Source organism: Hipposideros armiger, unplaced genomic scaffold (genome assembly GCF_001890085.2).
Source record: "Hipposideros armiger isolate ML-2016 unplaced genomic scaffold, ASM189008v1 scaffold_515, whole genome shotgun sequence".
NCBI classification, from domain to species: Eukaryota; Metazoa; Chordata; class Mammalia; order Chiroptera; family Hipposideridae; genus Hipposideros; species Hipposideros armiger.
The window spans coordinates 1,175,496-1,200,968 of NW_017731865.1; the positions used below are offsets into that span (position 1 = coordinate 1,175,496).

Genomic DNA, 25,473 nt, shown 5'->3' on the forward strand with positions numbered 1-25,473 from the left:
TCAGCATAAGGCATGTGGTAAGTGCTAATAAGCATTAGCTCTTATTATTCATTCTTTGAATTCCTTCGATAAATTTAGAGAAAGAAGTTACGAGAATGAAAATATAATACTTATATATTACTCTCTGTGCATTTAATTATGTTCTGTAATTGTATGCCCTTATTTCATTCAATAATTTTTATGTGCCTAGGAATCTTGTCTTCTCAGTTGTGTTATAACTCTCTATGCTGTGGCTGCTCATGAAGTTTTTCTTCTACTACATGTAGCACCTGGCCCAGAGCTGAGATTCATGCACTACTATTAAAGTTCTCATCCACTTTCAACCTTGTCCACTACTAGGCTCCGCCTCTGGCGCTGCGGGCAGCTCCGCTTCCTGCGCTGCTCTCTCCCCTCCACCGGTCCCCACCGGGTCCCTGAGTTTGCCCACCATGGCTTTATTCACTGCAGCAGCCAGGCTTTTCCGAGCCAAGAATGCATTCTTTCTTGTTCTTGCTGCCTGGCATCCCAGGGCTTCCATCCATGAATTTGAAAGACATATTGGCTGACCTGGTACCTAAGGAGCAGGCCAGAGTTAAAACCTTCAGGCAGCAACATGGCAAGACGGTGGTGGGCCAAATCACTGTGGACCTGATGTGTGGTGGCATGAGATCCTGAGGAAGGCATCTGTTTCCAAGGTTATAGTATCCCTGAATGCCCAAGGTGAAGGGTGGGGAAGAACCCCTGCGGGAGGGCTTACTTTGGCTGCTGTAACTGGACAAGTCCCAACAGAAAAACAGGTATCTCGGCTCTCAAAAGAGTGGGTAAAGAGGGCAGCCTTGCCTTCCCATGTGGTCACCATACGGGACATCTTTCCCACCAATATACACTCCATGTCTCAGCTCAGTGCAGCCATTACAGCCCTCAACAGTCAAAGTAACTTTGCCCCAGCATATGCAGAGGGTATCAGCTGAGCCAAGTACTGGGAGTTGAATTAGGAAGACTGTATGGATCTGATCGCAAAGCTGCCTTGCATTGTGGCAAAGATCTACTGGAATTTCTGCTGGGAGGGCAGCAGTATTGGGGCCATTGACTCCAAGCTGGACAGGCCCTACAATTTCACCAACATGTTAGGCTATACCGATGCTCAGTTTACTGAGCTCATGCACTCGTACTTCACCATCCACAGTGACCAGGAAGGTGGCAATGTAAGCGTCCATGCCAGCCACTTGGTGGGCCGTACCCTTTCGACCCCCTACCTGTCTTTTACAGCAGCCATGAATGGGCTGGCAGATTCCCTACGTGGATTGGCAAACCAGGTATACTTGTTTGGCTTACACCACTACAGAAGGAAATTGGCAAAGATGTGTCAGATGAGAAGCTATGAGACTGCATCTGGAACACACTCAACTCAGGTCAGATTGCCCATGCTATGGCCATGCAGTGCTAAGGAAGGCCAATCCACAATATACCTGTTAGTTAGCAAGAGTTTGCTCTGAAACCCCTGTCTCATGACTCCATGTTTAAGCTTCTGCTTAGCTGTACAAGATTGCATCCAATGTCCTCTTAGAGCAGGGCTAGGCCAAGAATCCTTGGCCAAATGTAGATGCTCACAGTGGTTTTTCTCCTCCAGTACTATGGCATGGCCGAGACAAGTTACTACACAGTCCTGTTTGGGTGTCACGAGCATTGGGCACAGCTCATTTGGAGCTGAGCCCTAGGCCCCCCTCCAGAGAGGCCCCAGTCCACGAGCATGGATGGTCTGGTGAAGTTTGTGGACTCTAAGTCAAGGTAAAACTGGAGACTGGGGGAAACTACTAAAAAATGAGAGAGCTTTAAAAACAAGTATACTTTTGTTTCAGGGGGTTTTTAAAGACTTAAGATTAAAGTATATCTGAGGCACTGATAATAAGTTTGAGGTTAAAATATAAATTAAGTCTTTAAAAGATAAAAAAGTGACCTTTTTTTTTTTTCCTAACCAGCTCCTTTCCCGTGCCTGGGGTGAGTTGCCCATCAACTGTAGGAAGACCAGGACTAATGCATGTGGTGTTGTGTTAGATCTGCCCCCCACACCCCACACCCCAGCATCTCTAGAATCTGGCTCCTCTTTTCCTGGGTCAAAGCTGATTGCAGAAAATCTGCAGTCATTTTAGAGCTTTGGGCTCCATTATGCCCTGCCCTTAACAAGCCAGCAAACTGAGACTCTGCCCCTTCTGGTTCTACAGGAATCATGTTGGATTGTCAGCTGTACCAAGCCCTTTGCCCTCTCCTATGTGCAGACATTTTCAGCAAGACCTACTGGTTAGCTGGACATGCTTTGGCATGCTTTTGTTTTTATGCTACCAGGTGACCATAAAGGCCATGGCCTTTGTTGTTACTGGCACCAGTGTTTTACTTTTATTTCTCTTTTTTAAATTATCCCATGAAAATTAAGATCCAGGAGTGTTCTATTCCCTACTTTAATGCCTCCTCTGAGATTGTCTATACCTGCTGCGCCTCAAGCTGAGGATGCTCTGGACCTCCCCCTCTTGGTCCCTACTAGAGACCTCTTTTAGCAGGTTGTATGTACCACTTGTATGTCTGACGTGTGGTCTGTCCCAGTCATTTGGCTTCACCAGTGTTTAACACGAACTAAGCTTTTTACTTCCACAGAACACAAGCCACTATCCTCTGACCATCCCTCCCACCCCCCTCTTATTTTAATATGCTGTGGGCCACAGAATAGACACTTGGGAATGACCAACATATCTTCATGGTCTGGTCCCAGGGGTATTAGCACCTCTTTCTGAGCAGGGAAGTGATTTACGATTGGACCTGGTTTCCTTTGAATATCAGGTCCTGGGGCTGAGGGCATTAAAAATAGTAACGCGCCCTCCTCAATCCCCTGCCACAAGAAAATATGCTTTTATTTATCAAGCTCCTTACCCTGCCTCTTCCCTAAGAGCTCACAGTACAGCGTTTGTTTTAGAAGCCTTATCTGCACAGGTTTTCAGTGACTCAGGATGCTCTACTGTCTTTTCTCTAAGAAAGGACTGAAATATGCCCCTGCTCTGCCCCTTCCTCCCTCACGACTCCCGCCTATGTGTGGATCCTTAACCCCTAGAACCACACCGTTGAGATGGACACACTGTCTGTAAACCCCTGGGTAACTTGTCATGATGCAGACTTCAGGTTGTTCTGCACAAAATGTAAAATAAATGTTTTTATTATCAACAACAACGAAAAAGTTCTCATCCAGCTACTTTTTTGCAAATGATTTTTTTATAACATGTAAAGAAAAGGATGAAGTAAAATAGACTGGAGTAAGGAAAGAGGAAATTATTTGCCACTTTGAATTGGTGCCTCCAACAATGGTCAAAACTTATCTTAAAGATTTAGTTTTCATTACTGTAATATGGAACTTTTCCCAAACAGTAACTTAAAATAAATATGAGAACCTCAAATCATAGAATCATGGTGTTTTTGAGAAGTGCCACTTAGAGTGAAAATGTCTTATGAAAACAAGTACTCTTTACTTGCTTTGCCCTCATAAATCAGGAAGCGGTATTCCCAACAGATGTAGAAAAACAATGAAAAACAGGTTCTTAAGATTACAAAACCCTGTATTGCTATACTCAGAGATCTAACAAGATTACTCCCTGAAGGAAGAATATGAGACTGGATTACACCAAAAATGCATTCTATGAAAGCACTTTATAAAATAATAACAATAAAACAGATGGTAAAACAAAGCTTGTCTAAATAATGCCAGAAAGAGTAAAATTAATAATTATTCATTGAACACCTAAACTAAACACTGGGGAGGATTAAAAGAGTGAAGGTGCTCGAGAAGTTATCTGCTTGGGCAACGAAGACACATACATGTAAACTTCATTAGCAACATGAGCGATAGCACAGAGGAATGTATGGCTAATTGAACAATGCATGGCTACTCGTACAAGAGAGGAAATGGGACATGCAGGTCAAAGGGCACAAACCTTTAGTTCTAAGATGAATATGTTTTGGGGACCTAATGTACAGCATGGTGGCTGTAGTTAATAATATTGTATTATGTACTTGAAATTTGCTAAGATAAATGATATTAAGCATTCCTACCACAAAATGAAAAAAAAAAGTTAACTATGTGAGGTATTTGATGTGTTAAATGATGTGTTAATTAAATGATGGTAATCATTTCACAAAGTATACATGTATCAAATCATCACATTGTACACTTTAAATATAAACGATTTTATTTGTCAATTATACTTCAATAAAGCTGAAGAAAAATAACTAAAAAAAAAAAAAAGAATGCTGAGGGTAAAGATGATGAGGGAGAGCTTTCTAGAGTGAAATTTGTACTTGACACCAACTGCTCTCCCCACATGCCTTTGTAGAAAAGGACTAGCACAATCTGTCTAAGCCAGAATAAGCCCTTACTAGGAGTTAGTTGGAGGGTTACTGAGTATGCTGGATTCACTATGAATTCAACCCATGGCTATAGCTAGGACATAATGAGCAATGAAATGTTTAAAAATTCTGATGACTTCCGCTGTTTACAGATTGGAGAATTATATACTTTATAGTCTGTGGATGCCACTCTGGCATCCATTTAGGATCCACACAATTCCCTCCCTTTTTAAATATAGTAGCTGTGTATTTAGGATTTTGGGTTAGACACATGTTAAAATATGACACAAGTCTTTCCTGATGGATACCTCAAAACACCCAGTTATAATTATGTAAACACTGATGTTACAAAGGAAGTGAGAGGGTTACATATTAAAATGAACACTAGCATTACCAATGGTGCGCAAATATAATTTAATTCTATTCTAAGAAGATGTTCAAGATTTATTCCAGTTGCTTCTGCCAAATTTTGCTCTCACTTTGTGCTAGAATTTTTTGAAAGTAGAAATGTCTTAAAGAAAAAATTGTGTTTTTATTAGCCAGGAAGACGATTTTCTATTAATAATTGTCCCCTGGTGACATCTGGAAGCTTGACAAAAGTAATGAGGACAATGGGACTAGTGATTAAGTATTATTAATTTTTCAATTTATCCTCCTTTGATCAAGCTTTCAGTGGATTCCTGAAGTTGACAACCATAGCAGCCCACTAAAGAGGAAATGATTTAGAAAAATAATAAACCCAATGTTAGGGAAAATAATTTGTAGTTAAACATAGTGTGTGTGTGTGTGTGTGTGTGTGTGTATAAAATTACTCTGATACATCCTTTAAAATATTAACTGCAAAAAATAAAATATTAACAACTAGACAAACTAATTAACTGAGCAACTAACAATTTCTTGCCCTTGGAATAAACACAGAGCCTTTCAATTTTCTTTTTTAATTTAGTTATTTACTTTGGAAACCCGGAGTGAAACCACAGATGAGGAAGAAACATTGACTCTTTGAAGGTCTACGAGGATGCCTATTGTGAGTCCACATGGAAAGAATCAACCAGGTGCTCTGGGCAACAGATCTTATATTCATAAAAAAGATGTCCCAGAAGGATATCAGTAAGATGGTCCTCTAACTGAATACACAGGTATACCACAACCGTGCCTTTTAATTTAAAATCTAGGAAGATGAGTTGAACATAAGCTCAATATGAACCAAAAATGGGATATGTATTAACAGGCTAGGAATTATCTTAGCTCATTCACCGTACACTCTGGTCAGATTATGCCTGTACCTTGATTGGCTGGAAAGTCAGTTGCATGAGGAAGAATGAAGGTAAGGAGGTCGTTTTCTTTGTAAAAGAGAAGACAGACCATAAGAACAGTGGCAGTGAGTTCAAACATTTGAATAGCTAATATGTATTAGGAATAGGCATTGTCTATTTTTATGTAGAGGGCAGCCCTAATAAGTGGAAGTTAGAAGAAAGATTTCAGCTCTATAGAAGGAAGCCTTTTCAATTAGACTAGAACTGACCTGATAAATTAGTAAATTCCTCCACACCTCTCTGTAGGTTTAAGCAAAGAGTGCATGCATGCCTCTCAGGAAATACCAGAGAGGTGATGGAAGGTTACATTGGAGGTGCTAAAGATCTGAAACTCAAATCATGAAATAATTTTATATTCCCAGTCTCATTATGTCTTGTGAACACAATCTAAAACTTTTAACTCAAGTGAAATTGCTGGAACTCATAAAATGGAGAAAATTTGATACAGAATTATGGGAGAGTAGAAGTCTTATACGAAATTGGCTGCAAATACTTATTATGCCAGTACTTAGATTTGAAATGTTTTTAATCATAAAGAAAAGTACTAAATATGAGCATGATTATACTTACTGGCTGGTTGGTTTCAAAAGGTACATTATTCTATCATCCTTATGAAATCTAAAAATATCCTGCTCCTTGAATGAGTTAAATACTTTATTTAGACATAATAGTGAAGGAACCTGTAGGCTTTACTTTGGTTTAAAAAACAAAACAAAACACTCTACTTTTGCCAGTTACAAAATTTGGAAAATCGTAAGCAGTACTGTTGGTTGCACTAATCATAAGACTTAGTGATTCTATTTTTCCCCTGCTCTGCACACTGCTCAAACTTCTTGCTTTCCTTTGCTAAATATAGCTGGCTTCCTGCTATTTTCACAGCCAGCTGGAGAATTTCATCAGGAAGGTGGAAAGCTAACATTGTCACTCTGATGAATAAAGTAGTCAGCTGATATCTCTCCTTGCTCCAGTGGAAAACTTTACAAAGACTAGAGGTGTTGAGAGACAGACTAGAACTTCATTAAAATAGCCAATTAGTGCAATAAGCAAAAGGCAAAAGCCTTCTTCTCATTGTTTACCCTTGGCAGGCAAGTGTTAGCTTGGTTGCAAGTACAAAAGGTTATTGTCATTTCTTGTTCAAACCTGGCCTCAAGGATGATTTCAGGCTTGTAGCTTTCTAAAATATGATTAGCAACTACTCTTCTCTGAGCTATGCTGCTATGTGAGTCTCTCCTCCACTGGTCAACCCTGTAAGTTTTCAGTGATTTCTCACTGCCTGCAGAATAAAGTCCACATCCTGAAACCAGGCTTCGAGGTTCAGATATATCTCTCTAACTATACCTGGATTTCCCCTCTATGTGAACTCTTCATGCCAACCAAAGTAGTCTGCATGTCTTTGCCTGAGCACACCTTTACATCTTTGTCATCTGCCTGGAATGCCCATCTTACCTGTCCCATCTATCCCCATATATCAAAGTCTTGGTTAAATCTCCCCATCTCACCTCTGATCACTCTCCAGCTAGAACTCACTGGTCCCTCTATCACTTATATAATATTGTACCCTAACCCAGTGTCCTGAGCTTCTTCCATTGATCCAAGGAGCTAAAGTTAATAATTGCTGCCTGATGTCATTGGTAAATTACCTTCAGAATTAAAAGTGATTTAACAATTGCCAGCCACAAGATCCTGCATGTGAATTCAATGTCCTTACAGAAATATTGAAGCCACATCAAATTCTTTTTCCCCATCTTATCTAAGGGTGTAGATACTTTATTCAATTTTATTTTTATTTTTAAAGTAACTCTCAGCTTTTAAATTATAGAATTGTATATGGTTCATGATAATAGAATTCCGTTTCTCACCTGGCTACAAAAGCTGAGTGCACAGATGGTGAACTCTATATTAGTACATAGAGATTTACTTAATACTTTGTCAAAATTGCATAGCAGTTCATCATATGAATATAAAACTATTTAACCTCTCTTCTGATAAAGGAAATCAAGGAGTTTTTCTCCACATTTTTTTAATTATAAATAGCACTTTAATGAATAATTTGCTCCTTTCTCCTTAGAAATCTATGGAAATTATTTATGGGATAAATTTCCTAGAAGTAGAATTTCTAGCTCTTAGGGTTTTCTGCATTTTTAATTTTGAGAAGATCTGGCTAAATCATACTTTGCAAACAGTGCCAACTAACTCTCCAACCAATAAGCTGTAAGTTGTTTTGGTGCTTACTAGTTGAATTGATTAATTCATGAACTTTCCTTATGACTTAAAATATTAATGCACCACATTATTAAGAAGAAATATATATTGCTTTGGTCCTTATAGTCTAGGAACATATGGCATTAGTTCTAAACCCATTTAGGAGTGTCAAGAAACTTGCTAGTAAAAATATATTAACATTAATTTGAAGTTGTATTTGAAGACTTGTGAAATCCTTAGAATTCCTTTGTGACTAAGGAAGTACGACTGGGACCTTGATTTTTGTTAGGAGAAGGAAAAGCAGAACGTAAGTCGTTCACTTGCTAAGTGAATAAGTCAGACAGAAAAAGTCAAGAACCATATGACTTCACTGATATGTGGGATATAAAGCTGAAAACAATACAGGAACAAGACAAACAAATGAGGAAACAAACTCATAGACACAGACAATAGTTTCGTGATCACCAGAGGGTAACACAGGAGGGGGTGGTAGATGAGGGTAAAGTGGGTCAAATATATGGAGATGGAAGGAGAACTGACTCTGGGTGGTGAACACAATGTGATGTATAGATGATGTATTACAGAATTGTACACCTGAAACCTATGTAACTTTACTAACTATGGTCACCCCAATAAGCTTTAATTTTTTTTAAAAAGTCAATGAAATAAATTTATCACCATTTTGCAACCCAAGTGAATTTATAGATCTAAACAATGGTCAGCGATCCCTGCTAACATTGCAAAAGAGAGACAGCCAGATATCATATATCTCTGGATGAAAGCACTCAAAACCATCAATGAAATAGTTTCACCAAAAAGTCAAATCTGAACCTGACAAAGACTTAGAGTCTAGATCTAACCACCAATTCACAGAAACACATTAGACAATACCACAAAGATGCAATCAGCAAAATCAGACCAATCACTCATTTTTTAAAACTACATAGAGGAAGAGAAGAGAGAAAGAGAACCTATAGACTAAAAGAGACAGAGGTTTGGGCCAGCTGAGTGGCTCAGTTGGTTAAGAGCTCGCTCAAGAGTGCAAGCTCTGAGCAACACGGTCGCTGGTTCAATTCCTGGCCCGAGCTGAGCTACCGCTGAGCTGCCAACAGGTGGAAGGATGGCTCAGTAAAAAAAAAAAAAAAAAAAGAGAGAGGTTTATGGGTAGTATTATGATCCTGATTCAAACAAACTGTAAAAATAAAATATAGGGCAACTGTTAAAATTTAATATTGACTGGATAATTCATGAAATTAATAAATTATTATTATTTTGAGGTATGATAATGGTGGTGTAGTTATTTTTTTAAAGTCTTTATTTTTAGCAATGCATAGTGAAATATTTATAAATGAAATGACATGATGCCTGGGATATGCTTCAGAATATCCTGGGTGGGAACAGGAGTAGACTGAGGTGTAGAAGAAACAAGATTAGTTAAAAGTTGTTAATTGTTGAAACTGGTCAGTTGAGTGGTACATGGAAGTTCCTTGTACCCTCTGTACTTTCTATGTTTGAAATTTTCCACAAACATTTAAAAATAGAAAGGGTTTGCATTAAAACATTTTGGAATATTTCTTCCTAACCGCCAAGATGCATTTAAACAGGCTAGCTTTAGGAAATTTGAATCCTCCTCCATGATGGCCACAAGCTAACTAAATGACTGGAGGCTTGCTTCCAAGCCCTCTCCCTGTGATTTCAGGCAAGAGCAAGAACAGAAGCCAGATGGTATGGAAACCATACTTACAAGTGGGTTCATAAGCCAAATGAAAGCTGTAATTTAAGGGAAGAAACGAACAGTTCTCTTTTGCTTTCAAAATGTTTTTGAACTTAGAAAAGGGGCATGTATAGCGCTCCAACACAAACGTGTAATCTTTGACCCAGACAAATGGATGCTTTTGTGGACAGTGACAATGTAGAATTTGTCATCTCCACATGGAATTTCTTTGGTTACACCATCTCACCACATCCTTCCTTAGGGGGTCCTCTTCCTCCTCCTCCACTTTATGCATTCTTCACCCCTCCTTTGACTTGTACCAAAGGAAAGAAAACATATTATTTCCTTTGCCCAGCTATTCAAACAGATCACTGCAAGCAATTATTTTTAAAATAGATAATACATTGGATTACTTCTGACCAGTCTTGTTTACTAATCAAGTCTTTACTGCAGTCAAAGCTCAGACTGACAATGCAAAATAGTGCCTCTCTACAAGGTTGCTACAGCATTTCACTGTTTCTTTCTTCCTTTCTTTTTTCAAACCCAATGTAGAGTGATCTCTAAATGTGTCTTTCATTTCCAGCCAGTCATCATATTACTTCCTCAACTTCTCCATTTCATTAAATATATGTAGAGTTCATTAAGAAGTCTAGGAGTTGGAGCCCAGAAAGTTTGTAATAAATCTGTGAAAACTAACCTGATAGTCTAAAGATAGGGGTGGTACATGCTAGTCTAACAGAAGAATCTTCCCACAAAGTGACTTAAAATCTCTACTTTCTTTCATACATTTTAATATATACTCCTTACTATTGGGGAATAGGGTGAAAAGATTACTTTAATCTTAATGCAATTTTTTAAAATTATAATTTACTTGGTTATCTATATTATTCTGTATACCACTACTTGCCTGTTCCTCTAAAATAATAAATCCATCAATTTAGTCCCCTGTTCAAGAAAGTATTACCTCAGGAAGTTGGAATACACACTGACATATTATTAAAAGCCCTAAAAAAAATTAGCACTAAAGGCAACTGTTTAGCACAGCCTTTCCAAGGCTTATCTGCCCTTTCACTTGTGAGATTTATTAACATCCTAAGAATTTATTTGAGATCTGTGAATCTCCATCTTAATCACTTTAGGAATACTTTGGGTTAAGGGAAAACTAAGTGAAAGGGATGCATAGGTGAGGAAGTTATATCTTTGAATATTTACATGGAACTTTTATTTTAGAAAAAAATACATGATATGTTCTATTCTGGAAAGATGAATAGTCATACTTTTTCCTACTCTTCCCACTACAGGTAACTAAAAACTTTGGGAGTTATATAGAAAACAAACATAAGACTGAAAGATAGAGAGAAGCAGGCAGACTAGCCAGAGACCTTGGGGCATGAGAAACAGTGTGATAGTAATTTTCCTTGGGTTCTCTTTTTATCTCATATATACCAGTCTTGGAGCTGAAGATGCCAGCAACCCAGAAAGGCCAGTGGGAACAGACCAATAAGCCTCAACAAAAGCCTTCTCTCTCTCTCTCTAACCAAAGGATGAAGAAAGCGGCAGTCTAGCAAAACAGAAAACTTTTAGAGATAACCACTCCACTCCAACCAAATGGCACAGAAAAACTGATACCCCACTCTTACCCACACCAGCAAAGGCTGAGTGGGAAACCTGGATTTCCACCCTCAAGTGGCTGTAACAAGGCACACTATCCCTCCACCAGGGCAGTGTCAGAGAAGGCCAAGTAGGAAGCCAGGGCTTTCATCCCCATTGACCTGTAAAGAGCCCCTATATCTCCCTTCCCATGGTGTCAATGTGACTCTATGGTGAGTCTGGACTTCCACCCCTACCCAGCAGTAACTCTCACCCTGTTAGGGTGGCACCAGGTGAAGCCTAGTAGAGAGTCAAGATTTTCACCCTACCATGTGGTAATGATACAGGGTGACACTCAGTGCCACTGGAGACTACATGGGGAACCAGAACTGCCCAGCAGTAAAGAAGAACCCCAAACACTTTCAGAGTTATGAATCTATTTCTATACATGTATATATAGAGAGATAGATAGAGAAAGATATTTTTGCCCCCAATGGAAGCCATGTGGGAAACCTGGGTTTCTACATCTACCTGGCAATAATGGGCAGAAATTTCCTCTGTTGAAAAAAAAAACCGGGTAACTGTCAAAAAACAAAACAAAACAACAACAACAAAAAAAACAATTAAAACAGAAGGTTTGAAAAAAGACCCAGAGTCTGATAACACAATATGAAAATTTCCAGTTTTCAATTAAAAAAACACTCATTATACCAAGAAACAGAAAGAATCTCAAACTAAATGTAAAAAGACAATGAATAGATACTAACACCAAGATGACAGATATTAGAATTATCTGACAAAGATTTTAAAGTAGCCATAACAAAAGTATTCCAATGAGCAATTACCAACACAACCGAAGGGGTGGGGGGGGGGGGAGAAAGTCCCAGCATAAAAATAAAGAAGAACCTAATTAAATTTTAGAACTGAAAAACACAATTACCCAGATAAAAATCTCAGTGAATGGGCTCAAAATAGAATGAAGACAGAGAAAAGAATCAGTGAACTGGAATATAGAATAATATAAATTATCCCTTCTGAACAACAGAAAGAAAATAGAAAAATAAAATCAAGCCTCAGGGAACAGTGGAACTATACCAAAAGATCTAACATTTGTGTCGTTAGAATCCCAGAAGGAGAGGAGAAAGAGACTGACCTTAAAAAGTACTTGAAGAGATAATGGCTGAAAAATCCCCACATTTGGCAAAAGATATAAACCTACATATTCGAGAAGACAAATGATTCCTGCACAAGATAAACTCAAAGAAATCCATGCCAAGCTGTATCAAAAACTTCCAGAAACTAAAGACAGAGAAAATTCTGAAAGCAGCCAGAGAGAAAAGACACTTTTTCTTTACATATGGGAAAAGTAACTCTAATGGCAAGTGATTTCTCATCAGAAGTCATGGGGTCAAAAGAAAGTGGCACAATATTTTTCAAGCATTGAAAGAAAATAATTGTCAACCCAGATTCCTATATCCAGTGAAAAGATCCTTCAGGAGTAAAGAAGAAATCAAGATACTCTCAGATGAAGGAAAACTAAGAAAATTTATTACCAGAGGACATACCCTAAAATAGTGACTACAGGGAGTTCTCTAAACAGAAAGGGAACAATAAAAGAAAGAATTTTGGAATATCAGGAAGAAAGAATACAAAATGAAAAAATGTGTAAATGTAATAGACTTATGCTTCCCTCATAATTTCTAAGTGATGTTTGATGATTGAAGTAGCAATTATGGTTTCACTGAAGAATTCTACCTAACATTTAAAAAAAATTAACATCAATTCTACACAATCTCTTCCAGAAAACAGAAGAGGAAAGAACATTTCCTAATTCATTGTCTGAAGCTGGTTATTACCCTGATACCCAAACCAGACAAAGGCAGTATCAAAAGAAAAAAAACTATAGACCATAATCTCTCATGAATATTGATGCAAAAATCTTCAACAAAATACTAGAAAATAGGATTCATCAATATATTAAAAAATAAACTCCATGAAAAAGTGGGTGCATTCCAGGGATACAAGTCTGGTTCAATATTTGAAAATCATTATTTCAATCCATCATATTCATAAGCTGAAGAACAATCACATGATTGTATCAATTGATACAGAAAAAACAATTAACAAAATTTAATGTCCATTCATGATAAAAACTCCCAGAAAATAGGACTAGAGGGGGGACTTCACCAACTTGATAAGGAGCATCTACAAAAAACTCAGAGTTTACCTTAAATTTAGTGGTAAAAGACAGAACGCTTTCCCCTAAGATAGAGACCAAGGCAAGGATATCTGTTGCTATCACCCTTATACCACGTAGTGCTAGAAATTCTGATCATGAGAATAAGGCAAGAAAAATAAAATAAAACAAGACATAAAAGAGATAAAGTTCAGAAAAAATATATAACTGTTCTAATTCATAGATGACATAATTGTTTATGGAAAAAATTCCAAAGATTCTACAAAAATGCTCTTAAAACTATACATTAGCTCAGCAAAGTTGCAAGATACATGATCAACATAAAAAATCAATTGTATTTCTATATACTAGCAATGAAAACAAAGACACTGAAATTAAAAATACAATGCCATTTTCAATTTCTCAAAAAGAGTGAAATACTTAGGTGTAAATCAAACAAAATGTACAAGACTTTTGTGCTGAACTACACAATGCTGACAAAAGAAATCAAAGGGACCTAAATAGAGAGATGAACTGTATTTATGGACCAAAAAACCCAACACTGTAAAGATGTCAAATCTCCCTAAATTGATATGCAGGTGTAATGCAATTTCTGTCAAAATACCAGCAAATTTTTTTTTAGATGTAGATAATATTATACTAACATGTATATGGAAAGACAAACTACAATAGCTAAATAATTTTGAAAAAGCATAAAACCTATTATACAGCTAGCTATATATACTCAGCAACTGCACTCATGGGCATTTATGTTCATTTATGCTCACCCAGAAAACTGAACAAATATTTATTGCAGTCTTATTCATAATAACCAAAAACTGGAAACAATTCAGATGTCTTTCAATAGGTGAGAGGTTAACCAAATTATGGTACATCAATACCATGGAATACTGCTCATCAACAAAAAGAACAAATTATTGATACATGCAACAATCTCCAGAGAATTAGGCTGAGCTAAAAAAAAAGCCAATCCTAAAAGTTTACATACTATATGATTTCATTTATATAACATTATTGAAATGACAAAATTATAGAAATGGAGAACAGTGGGTTAAGCAGAGAGTGCAGCTGGGCAGGTAGGGATGTGTCTGTAAAAGGGCAACCTGAGGGGTCTTTACAGTGATGGAAATATTCTGTATATTGACTATATCCATGTCGATATTCTGGTTGTAATGTTGTCCTAGTTTTGCAAGATGATATTATTGGGGGAAACTGAGTAAAGAGTACAAGGGAATCTCTCTGTGCTATTTCTTACAACTACCTGTGAGCCTACAATTATCTCAAAATAAAAAGTTTAATTTTTTTATTTTTTATTAAACTTATTGGGGTGACATTGGTTAGTAAAATTATATAGGGTTCAAGTGTACGTTTCTATAATATATCATCTATATATTGCATTGTGTGTTCAACACCCAGAGTCAGTTCTCCTTCCATCACCATATATTTGACCCCCTTTTCCCTCTTCTTCTACCTCCCCTCCCCTTTTAACCTCTGGTCACCACTAAACTGCTGTCTGTGTCTATAATTTTTTGTTTGTTTGTTTGTATTGTTCATTCATTGCTTTCAGTTTTATATCCCACATATGAGTGAAGTCATGGTTCTTGACTTTTTCTGACTTATTTCACTTAGCATGATAATCTCAAGATCCATCCATGTTGTCACAAATGGCAGTATTTCATCTTTTCTTATGGCCAAGTAATATTCCGTTGTGTATATGTACCACATCTTCTTCATTCAATCATCTATTGAAGGATGCTTTGGTTGTGACTTGGCCACCATGAATAATGCTGCAATGAACATAGGGGTACATATATCTTTATGGATAAATATTTTCAGATTTTTTGGGTAGATACCCAGAAGATGGATTGCTGGGTTATATGGTAATCTTATTCTTAATTTTTTTGAGGAATATTCAAAAAAAAGTTTAATTTTAAAAAGCCATTAGAATCTGCATTTAAGGATAACTTTGAGACTTAGTAATCAGAGACCTAAATTATTCTCTGTTAATATTAACTAAAAAAAAATTAATAAATTTTAATTCAAGGATTTGCATCTCTACCAAATAAAACACATAATATAGCAATTTCACATGACCAGTTTTTTCCATGTTCCTTGGGAAAGAGTTAAAACTAACCATGAATTTTTTTTTATGGTCCTGCATTACCATCTTGCATATTTGTTTTTCTAGGCAGCACCTCCATTAGTGTCAATATGGTCATTCACAAATTATTGATATACGGGTTATCCACCTTGTAGATGGTCTTAACCATGAATTCTTAAGTCGAATAAATAATATATTCCACTGATATTAACTTCTATTGCTAAAAGTATGTTCAAAACCTGAAAGTTAATATTTATATTAGTAGGGTATTTATTAAATATAGGAGGTTGACTAGGTTAGAGTGGACAATTTGGGTAGGAATTTAAGATAGAATATTATGAATATCATATTTGCATTTTAAATATAAACAACTGAGGCCCTAATTGAACACTAATTTATTACTTTAGCACACATTTACTAAAAGGCTTGCTATATGTCAGCCATTTTGCTAAGATCTAGAGGTAACCCATGAATCATTACATTAATAATTTTCTAAGAATATAATTATAAAATTGTTTTATGAGTCCTTGTATTATATATATATATATATATATATATAATTGATACATGCAAAGAAAAGAAAGAAAAAAAAGAGCAACAAAAAAATAAATAATTGATACATGCAATATACATAGAGGGTATCAAAAAATGTATACGCATTTTAAGAAACAAAAGAACTGCATTAAAATTGTAATACTTAACATATACCGATAACAAAAGATGAATACAAGTCACGTTTGACTTCTTCAATTACAAAAGGTGCTCAAAGTGGTTACCATCAGTGTCCAGACACTTCTGATTACAGCAAACTACTGCTTGAGCAATGTTGACCATCTCTTTAAATGTGTATATGTTTTTTTGGCACCCCTGGTATATATGCATATATATATATATATATATATATATATATATATATATATATATATATATATATATATANTGTATTATATTACCTATCGATAGATAAATATAGATAAAACACATCACATACACATATACATTTAAATAATAATATATTTATATCTTAATAAGTAAATACATATACTTAAATAAAACATCCCAGAAAGGGTAGAATAGTTTTATAAATATATTACACATGTGTGTGTGTGTTTCTGGAAAGAAATAAAACATACTCAACATCACACCCATACATATTTTAGGTAACCAAATAACAAAAGGAGAAAAAAAAAACATAAAAAAGAAAAATAAAAACTAAAATTTTGCAAAAGTTTCATTTTATATCCACAACCACCCTATGAGACAATCATTATTTTATTTATTTTACCTGTGAGGAAAATGAGACTTGAAGAAAGTAAGGGGTTTATCTAAGGTCACACCATTAGCAGGTATCTGAGCTAAAATTAGATCTCTTTCCGTCTCCAGGCCCCGCTTTCTTCATCACATGAAACCATATTACAGGGACAAATAATATTTTAAATTTAAATATTATTTTACATTTAAATAGTGTTTTAAGTAATACTTTAAATGTGCAAATATTTAAAATTTTCAAATGACTTCTGCATATGTTGTATTATGGATTCTTCAAAACGATCCTATGAGTTCAGAAAGGCAGGCATTTTTCTACTTTACAATTCAGAATCTAAAGTGGCAAAAAGTTAATGACTTAACCAAGGTCAACTGAAAAGTCAGGGCTGAAGTCAGGGCCGGAAGCCAAATCCCCAATTTCCTGGGCTGGAGTTATGTTTCATAACATTATACTCCTTCTTGTGTCCCTATAAAATAACAAGGTCATTGCAGCCTAGGAGTTGTCAGAGGAAAATCCTCACCAGCCTCAGGAAGTGGCATTGGGCAGGGAAGAGGGGGTGACACAGCTGTGACTCAGAGCTGACTGGAGCACAGGAGGGCAGGGAAACCCACCCTTCAGGTGAGGCAATAAGCCACATCCTTGACTATTTGTGTGAACGTTTAGAAGAGTTCCCCTAGTACCTTCCTCAAGAATTTTTCTTTGGCCCAAATTTGTCATTTTTGGTTGAAGCAAAATATTTTACCGAGAATTTTAACTAGATACCCTTTTCTTGACTTCTTGACCTGCAAGTGTTTCTCAGTCCTGCACACTTTGAGATGCCTCTCTGCACCCTGGAGGAGGCAATCCTTTCAGGGTATTGACACCACTTACAGTAGTAAAAGTCAGACAATAGGAATAATAACACAAGAAAGATAAAATGAAGAAAAGAACAGAGAAGAAGCTAATGTTTGAGAGCTTACTCTGTGCCAAACATTATGTCAAATCCTTTACATGGATTACCTCTTTTAATCCTCACAACACCTCGTGAGGTAGGTGCCTTTCTCATCCCCATTTTGCAGATGAGGTAACTGAGGCTCAGAGAAGCCGGGTAATTTGCCTAAAGTCACACAGCTTGCAAGTGGCAGAACCAAGATTTGAAGCCTGGTGTTCTGACTCCAGACACTCAAAATATTAACTATGCTGGACGTGACATCATTTGGCCACCCAGCAGTTACATTCATATTGAGAGAGTGAATAATTAGTGACCCCTATCATGTGAAACTGCTACTACTATTACTAACACTAATAATCATAGTTAACATTGATTGAGCTCTTTTTGTGCACCAAACCCTGGGTTGATGCCTTACGCATATTATTGCATTCAATCCTGCAACAATGCTATGAGGCAGGTATTACTACTTTTATTATTATTATTATTAATTAGTATTATTGTCAATTACCAAATAAGAAAATTTAGATGCAGAGAAATTACGTAAGTAACTGACTCAAGGTCACACAGTAAAAATTGGTTTCATCCAGGAAGTGTAGTTACAGTACTATCAAATGAAAAAATAATAAACAAAATTTTAAAAGGAGAATCTGTGCCCGGTTAACAGTACCAAGTTTACCCATTCAAGTTACATCATCCAAACATTTGTATTAAGAGTATCGTGTTCTAAATCAGCTAAGTGAACTAGCTCTTGACAGATCCTGAGGACAAACCTATATAATGTTTCATCATTTATGAAACATTTCAACAGGAAAATTTCAGGGTTTCCCTTGTGGTCGAGTTCCAAGACCTGTGCAGAATAGCCACTGGCACCAGAGTTTTGCCCATTTACCCCTCCACACATGGTATCCCACACCATAATATGCTCTTTATCAAAAATACTAGAAAGTCATCACATCTACTCATAGGCAAAAGGAAATAACCTGGATATTTCATACTGTGTTACAGCTAAGATATTAACTTTGCCCAAAGGAGTAACAAAGAAAAACAGACTTTCAGTTGTGTTTGGGTTGTTGAGGCTCTCAGAGCCTCAACATTTCTATACTTTTAAAGAAAGCAGGAGAAATAGTGAAAGGTACCAGTAATGTTCTACAGCTCTAAGCAGGTGGGAGACTTTCTCCTTGGGGAAAGACAGGGTTTGCCACAAAATTTAATGGGTCTTTCAGTTATGCAAAAGTGAACGTCAAGCCTTCTGCTGGAGGGAGACGTAAGGGAATGAAGAGCCTACATGTGGGAAGCAGTCCTCAGTGCAGGCTTTGTGACCCAGCAATTTATCATGAGGAGGAGGAAGATGATAACGTGAGGGTAGGCATGGACGGTCAATGTCCCATGGGAGCAGGGAACCTGGGACACAAGAGTAGAAGCACATTCACCTGGAACAGTACTTGGCCTGCTACCAGGCACCTGTGGGGCATTGAGATAGAAGGCCCTGTGCGAAGGCCTGAGGCAGCTAAATGTTACAAACATCTTAGACTTATATCTATTGACATCTAATAGAGAGTTTCATGGTTTTCTTTCTTTTCTGCGTTATAATTTCCCTCTGTAATTCATGTAAACTTTTGAAAAATTATCTAAATGCTGCTATTTGGGGGTAGTTATGACTTGGGGAGGTAAGGAAGTGGCTCACATCCACATTTGCAGAAATTCTAAGGGGACAAGAGATGACTGGAAAGTCAGTTACCTGATGATTAGAAGTGACCTATGGAAAACGACCAAGAAGACCAACAGCCAGAACAGAGATACAAAAAAAAAAAAAGAATCCAATGAAATGACTGGATTCCTATGGTAATGTTTCATGGGAGCATGAACCATTTGAGTATTAAACAAGAGATTCCTGAAGGCACCTTAGATAGGTTTACTTATTTTTTTGCTATCTTAAAAAATTTCAAATTATTTTCATCGTGAACAAATAGTCATTAGTGGCTTTACTATATACACATAGTTCCCTCAGGGAAAACAGGGCAGAAGATACCACTAAGAACATGTGGTGTATAGTTAGAAAGACTTGGGTTTGAATCGCAGCTCTGGCCTTTATTGAGCCTCTCAGAACCTCAATTTCATCATCAGCATAATGTGGATAATCATACTGAACTTTATATGGTTGTTGGGATGAAATCAAGTAATGCATATTAAATGATGGAAAATTTTGTTTAAAGTTAGAAATGAAAAAGAAATCTAAGCAACTAAGCAAAAAAATAAAGTACAGTAATACCTTGGTTTATGAGCATAATTCGTTCTGGAAACAAACTACTTGTATTGCAAGACATCGCTCATTTACCACGTTAAAATGTATTAGAAATGTTTGCTCGTCTTGCGGAACACTCACAAACCAAGTTACTTGCATTCCAAGGTTTTACTTTTTAAAATAAGGAGGGATTAGCTGAGGAAGTCCTAACAGTCATTCATTCAGTTTTATGACAAGTCCTTTAATATAATATATACCATATATCACCAAAATAATAGTGGAAAAACCTCCATTTTCTTTAACCCTGACTGTCCAGTATAGGTTCTCATTTTGCCAAAATGCGTATTCTGTATAAGTATGTTCTAGCAGACACTAGGAAATAAAGAACAGTCCTCCCCAAAATAAATAAGTCAGGTTATTTAAGAAAAATAAATGAACAAACAACAACAACAACAACAAAATCCCCAGCTCCTCTTCAAAGGCATTAAGGAAAAATAAGGTGGTCATGATCTTACTTAGGTTAAGCACACCTACTTAAATATTTTATCTAAGTCTTATTTTTCACACTCATTTCTTTAGCTGAGCTCCCCATTACCACCTACACACACACACAAGGAATCTTTCTATCTTCCACTGACATAATTTAAAAAAAACAACACTTTAGATCCAAAAAAATCCTAGAATCATAGCTATTTTTCAGGATTTTTATTAAAATCTAGTTAACATATAATATTATATCAGTTTTTGGTGTACACCATAGTTATTCAACATTTATATACCTAAACAAGTGATCACCATGATAAGTCCAGCAACCATCTGACACCATACCATGCTATCACAATATTATTGACTACATTCTCTATGCTGTACATTATATCCCTGTGACTTATTTGTTCTATACCTGGAATTTAAACCTCTTATTCCCCTTCTCCCTTTTCCCCTTTTTTAAAAATTTCAATTACAGTTAACATTCCATATTATTTTATATTAATTTCAGGTGTACAGCATAGTGGTTAGACATTTATATAATTTAAGAAGTGATCCCCTGACTAGTCCAGTACCCACCTGACTCTATACATAGTTATTACCATATTATTGACTATGTTCCCTATGCTTTACTTTACATCCCCAGGACTATGTTATAATGACCAATTTGTACTTTTTAATCCCTCCATCTTTTTCACCATGCCCCCAACCCCTCTCCCGTCTGTCACTGATAAATCTAGTACCCACCTGACATTATACATAGCTATTACAATGTTATTGACTGTATTCCTTATGCTATATCCAACATCCCTATGACTACTGTGTAACAACCAATTTGTACTTCTTAATCCCTTCCCCTTTTTTGACCACCCCATTCCCATCTGGCAACCATCAAAGTATTCTCTGTATCTATGAGTTTGTTTCTGTTCTGTTTGTTTTTTTATTTTGTTCTTCAGATTCCACAAATAAGCTAAATTACATTGTATCTGTTTTTCTCTGACATACTTCACTCACCACAATATCGTCCAGGTCCATCCATGCCGCCACAGATGGCAAGAACGAGCAACATTCCCTTGTACATGTGTACCACCTCCTCTTTACCCATTCATCCATCGACAGACACCCAGGCTGCCTCCACATCTCAGCTATTGTAAATAATGCTGCAATGAACACATGATGAACATGTTCCCTCGAAGTAGCGTTTTGAGTTTCTTCAGGTAAATACCCAGAAGTGGGATTACTGGGTCCGTCTTTGTCTCTTGTTATAGCTTTTGATTTAATGTCTAATCATCAGAGAAATGCAAATAAAAACCACAATGAGATATCACCTCACACCTGTTAGAATGTCTATCATCAACAAGACAAATAATAACAAGTGTTAGAGAGGCTGTGGGAAAAAAGGAACCCTCATACACTATTGGTGGGAATGCAGATTGGTGCAGCCGCTATGGAAGGCAGTGTGAAGGTTTCTCAAAAAATTAAGAATAGAATTACCATATGACCCAGCAACCCCTCTCCTGGGTATATACCCAAAAAATCTGAAAACATTTATCTGTAAAGATATACGTGCTCTGATGTTCACTGCAGCTTTATTTACAGTGGCCAAGACATGGAAACAACCAAAGTGTCCTTCGGTAAACGATTGGATAAAGAAAATGTGGTATACATACACAATAGAATACTATTCTGCCATAGGAAAAGATGAAATAGTGTCATTTGTGAGAACATGGATGGATCTTGAGATTATTATGCTAAGCAAAATAAGTCAGACAGAAAAAGTTGAGAACCCTATGACTTCACTGATATGTGAGATATAAAACTGAAAGCAACAAAGGAACAAGACAAATAATGAAACAAAAACTCATAGACACACGTAATAGTTGACTGGTTACCAAAGGGTAAGCAGGAAGGGGGGATAGAAGAAAAGCATAAAGGGGGTCAAATATATAGTGATGGAAGGAGAACTGACTCTGGATGGTGAACACATAATGTGATATATAGATGATGTATTACAGAACTGTACACTTGAAATCTATGTATTTTTACAAACCATTGTTACCCTAATAAATTTAACTAAAAATAAATTTTAAAAATGAAGTCTATTTTGTGTGGTATAAGTATTGCTATCCCAGCTTTTAATGTTTGTTTGCATTTTTATGAAATATCTTTTTCCCATACCTTAACTTTTAATCTCTGTGTGTTTTTCAATCTGATGTGACTCTCTTGAAGGTAACATAGGTAAGGAGTTTATTTTCTTATCTATTCAGCCACTCAGTCTTCTGATTGGAGTATTTAATCCATTTACATTTTTTGTTGATAGATATGTAGTTACTGCCTTTATTCATATTTTTTATCTTTTTTTTTTTTTGCCTTAAAGAAGTCCCTCTAAGATTCCTTGTAATGCTGGTTTGGTGGTGAGGCCTTTTCTTGTCTGGGAAGCTTTATGTGTCCTTTGATTCTAAATGATAAATGATAGCTTTGCTGGGTAGAGTGATCTTGGTTGTAGGTCCTTGCTTTTCATCACTTCGAATATTTCATGCCTATCCCTTCTAACCTGCTCAGTCTGTTGAAAAATCAGCTGACAGTCATATGGGGGCTTCCTTATAAGTCACTAACTGCTTTTCTCTTGCTGCTATTTTTTTTAAAGATTTTTATTGGGGAATTGGGGGGATGGGAACAGCGCTGGAGAATTGGGGGAAGGGGAACAGACAAGTTGCTGTCCTTTTGTTCTTCAGTCTAGTTGTGGAGGACGTCGCTTCACTGGCCCAAGTTGGCACCATCATTGCGCTCTTCCTGGCAAGGCAGATCAGTCGCCGGCTTCTGGACGGCCACTCACGGCGGCTACTGGCCACTCACGCCGGCTGCTGGCTACACACGGTAGCCCATGGCAACCCACTGCCACAGGGGCTGCAGCCTACGCTGTCGCAGGCGACTCACGGCAGCCCAGCTCCAGGTTGAGCTGTTGTTCAGCATCTTAGCTGTGCAGGGCAGTGTCACTGGCCCTCATATGTGGTATCTGAACCGGGGCCCTCTGGCATCCCAAGCCAGTTCTTAACCATCGCGCCACTCGGCCAGCCCTCTCTTGCTGCTTTTAAGGTTCTCTTTTTCTCTTTAAATTTGGCATTTTAATTATGATGTGTCTTGGTGTGGGCCACTTTGGTTCATCTTGTTTTGGACTCTCTGCTCTTCCTGGGCTTCTATATCTTTTTCCTTCACCAGGTTAGGAAAGTTTTTCATCATTATTTCTTCAAATAGGTTTTCAATTCTTTGCTTTCTCTTTTCTCCTTTTAGTACCCCTATGATGTGAATGTTAGTATGCTTGATTTTGTCCCAGAAGCTCTTTAAACAATCCTCATTTTTTTTTGGATTCTTTTTTCTTTTTGCTGTTCTGATTGGGTGTTTTCTGCTACCTTGTCTACTAAATTGCTGATTCAATCCTCTGCTTCATCTAATCTACTGTTGATTCCCTCTAATGTATTCTTCATTTCAGTTATTGTATTCTTCATCTCTGACTGGTTCTTTTTCATGTGTTCTATCTCCATTTTTATGTTTCCTATCTCTGTGTTGAAGTTCTCCCTGAGATCGTTGAGCAACCTTATAACCAGTGTTTTGAACTCTGTGTCTGGTTGACTGCTTGTCTCTACTTTGTTTAATTCTTTTTCTGGAGGTTTGTTCTCTTCTTTTACTTGGAACATATTTTTTTTTGTCTCCCCATTTTGGCTGTCTCGTTGTGTTTGTTTCTATGTATTATGCAGGGCTGCTATGTCTCCTGATCTTAGTAGAGTGGCCTTATGTAGTAGGTGCCCTGTGAGGCCCAGTGGCACAGTCTCTCTGGTCACCTGAGTCAGGGACTCTAGGTAGGTCCCTTGTGTTGGTTGTGTGTGCCCTCTTCTTGTAGTTGAGCCTTGGTTGTTCTTTGCATATCAATGGGAGGGATTGATCCTCAGACTGATTGTTTGTGAGGACTGGTTGTGACTACAGTGGAGGAGCCATAGTGCAGGGGCTGACTCTCAATGATGGTTGTTGTGTAGTTTAGATGTAATTTTGATATGCTCATTAGAGGAGGTGAGCACAGCATTTACCTACTCCACCATCTTGACCAGAAATCATAGATATATATACCGAAACTGCCAAAAAATATATATACATTTTAAGAGTCGGAACACCCTCTGTATAAGTAAATTAATCTCTACAAGCCAGCACTTCATTTTGGATCCATCTTAAAGAGCAGAGTAGAAAAAAACTATCTTTTCATCTAGGAACTGAATTGTGTTAAAAGGAAAAATTAAGTTAGAGTAGAAGTATTTCCTTTTTCTAGCTCACTTTCTTTTTTTTTTTTTTAAACTGATGGTAAGATCTTGCCTGGCCTAAACTCTTTCCAAAGACGACAGAAAGTTGCCCACACACACACACAAAACTAACAATTTAAAATTCCTACCTCCTTTTTCCTCACTCAAGCTTAAAATATTACCAGTATTAATTTCAGTGCTCTGCCTGGTTATTAAATCACAAACCACATTGGCTGATGAGAAACAAAGAAAGAAAAGAGCCATTATTCCAGTCAAACCAGACAGTCCCACAAACAGCTTTATAAAAGTCAACTAAATTATGATTTTCACTCCTACATGAGTAAGGAGAGAAAGGTTCTAACTATCTAACTATGCAAATTTGAAGTGGGAATTATTAATTAGACAAGTAAACAAGAATTTACTTGAAAAAGATAAAAGATTAGCAGAGAAAATATACACAGATCGGTAAAGATTTGCCAACTTTTCCTGTTCCAGTGAGAATGTAATACAGAATCCAAGGAGCCTGGGGTCAGATCAGGCTCCCAGAATTGTCTCCTACCCCACATGGCTGCACACAACAGACCACCATACTCTGTCATCTGCCCTGCCATTCTGTCACAGTGTCTCTCCTTCTGCATTGCCCTCCTCTCTCAGCCCATCTGCTCTCTATGTCCTCTCCTTCTTTCGCTCAGAAATTCCCCACTCCCAACCTCCTTCAACCACAGTGGACATCTCCCTCTCCCATTCTCCAAAAACATTTTATATTTCTATTG

The 25,473-nt window shown here is 37.1% G+C and overlaps 1 pseudogene; it reads left to right on the forward strand.

Moving 5' to 3' along the window:
• The first annotated feature begins 519 nt into the window (after nt 1-519).
• On the forward strand, nt 520-1,455 carry LOC109396340 (citrate synthase, mitochondrial pseudogene; annotated as a pseudogene).
• The last annotated feature ends 24,018 nt before the right edge of the window (nt 1,456-25,473 follow it).